Source organism: Chrysochloris asiatica, unplaced genomic scaffold (genome assembly GCF_000296735.1).
Source record: "Chrysochloris asiatica unplaced genomic scaffold, ChrAsi1.0 scaffold00030, whole genome shotgun sequence".
Taxonomy (NCBI): domain Eukaryota; kingdom Metazoa; phylum Chordata; class Mammalia; order Afrosoricida; family Chrysochloridae; genus Chrysochloris; species Chrysochloris asiatica.
Genome location: NW_006408548.1, coordinates 3,017,859 through 3,019,945, shown reverse-complemented (window position 1 = coordinate 3,019,945; position 2,087 = coordinate 3,017,859). Strand labels below are relative to the sequence as shown.

At 48.7% G+C, this 2,087-nt stretch overlaps 1 pseudogene; it reads left to right on the top strand.

Annotated features, from left to right (window-relative positions):
* Window positions 1-536: 536 nt before the first annotated feature.
* LOC102814925 lies at window positions 537-1,517 on the top strand (annotated as a pseudogene).
* Window positions 1,518-2,087: the final 570 nt, after the last annotated feature.

Genomic DNA, 2,087 nt, shown 5'->3' with positions numbered 1-2,087 from the left:
GTGCCGTCGAGTAGGTTCCGACCCATAGCGACCCTGAACAGGGTTTCCGAGGCTGTAAATCTTTACGGGAACAGAAAGCCTCATCTTTCTCCCACGGAGCAGCTGGTAGTTTCTAACTGCTGACCTTGCGGTTCGCAGCCCGATTCGTAACCACCTCGCTACTAGAGCTCCTTGGTAGTATATATAATTGAATATAAAAAGCAAGTTGCAGTGCTGGGAATGGCAATTCGAATGACCAGTCACGTCAACACAAGATGACGGAGCTCACGTTGTACGTTCAGATCGAGTTCAGGCTGCGCCGAAGCCTCAGCGAACCACATAGCCACCCAAGCTGCGCGGCATTCGCCCTTCAACTTGCGTGAGGGGCTTTTGGATCAGCTAAAGACACAAACTGACGCCTTACGACTTCTCTATTTTACGCTCTTGCCGCAGCTCAGACTACAGCGCCTGCTTCCTCCCGTGGCAAAGAGTCCCCTTCCTCCTGCTCTGAAAGATAAGCTTTCTGTTGGCAGTTCCCTGGACAAACTGTGTGTGAGATGGGACGGACATCAAAGGACAAGCGGGATGTCTACTACCGCCTGGCCAAGAAAAATGGCTGGCGTGCCCGCAGTGCTTACAAGCTACTGCAACTCGATGAGGAATTCCAACTTTTTCAAGGTGTGATTCGCGCTGTCGACCTGTGTGCCGCTCCAGGCAGCTGGAGCCAAGTGCTAAGCCAGAAGATTGGGGGTGGACATGTGGTGGCTGTGGATCTGCAGGCGATGGCTCCACTGCCAGGTGTGTTACAGATCCAAGGGGACATCACCCAGCTTTCTACTGCCAAGGAGATCATTCAACATTTTGAGGGCTGCCCCGCAGACCTAGTGGTGTGTGATGGGGCTCCTGACGTAACTGGCCTCCATGATGTGGATGAGTACATGCAGGCCCAGCTCCTCCTGGCTGCTCTGAACATTGCTACACACATTTTGAAAGCAGGGGGCTGCTTTGTGGCCAAAATCTTCCGAGGCCGTGATGTCACACTGCTCTACAGCCAGCTGCGGGTCTTCTTCTCCAATGTGGTGTGTGCTAAGCCCAGGAGCAGCCGGATCTCTAGCATTGAGGCCTTCGCTGTCTGCCAGGGTTATGACCCTCCTGAGGGCTTCATACCAGACTTGACAAAACCCCTACTGGACCACTCTTACGACCCAGATTTCAACCAGCTGGATGGCCCCACGCGCATCATTGTTCCATTTGTGACGTGTGGGGATCTGAGTGCCTATGATTCTGACCACAGTTACCCACTGGATCTAGAGGATGGCTCAGAATAAAAGTACACTCCACCCACACAGCCTCCCATCTCTCCACCATACCAAGAGGCCTGCACATTGAAGAAGAAGGGGCAGCTGGCTAAGGAAACTCATCCCCAGAAGACCCCCATCAGCATAGTGGATGTGCTGTCCCAACCCCTGGCTGTCCCACCATGCCATACCCTGCTGGCCTCTGAGGTGGAAGGCAGTGATATGAATTGTTCACCTTAACATATTAAGCTGATTGGACTCAGAAGCTATTCGCTGTCAGGAGAGCCAGAATTTGCATTGATGAACTTGTTTTCAAATATCATCATGTCATCAACAGGGCCTGGCCATGCAAGCCCTGAGTGGGAATCTGCACCAACCATGTAAATACCAAGCAAACATTGCAGAAATGTCTGTCTGCACTGTGGTGGGAATTCTAGAGTGAGCTCTTTCCTCTTCTCTAGGAAAACCTTTCCAGGAGTATCCTAATAATGTCCAGAATTTACTCCTAAAGCCAGGGGTTCTTAATCTGGACACAAGTCAGGGATATTCATGAACTTGATGGAGAAAAATATTATATCTTTATTTTCATTCATATAAAAGAATTTCATTTCATTCCTAATTATGAATGCTGGCAATAAATCACAGTAATAAAAGCAGTACCTGCAACTCTCTCACCAATACAAATGAGTCATTTTTTATTAACAGTTGTTGCAGATGCCTTGCAATATTTTTCACATCCGTTACTACTTTGAATCACAGTAGATCCTGTTATTTGATGTACTAATAAAAAAAATTCAGATATTACTATTT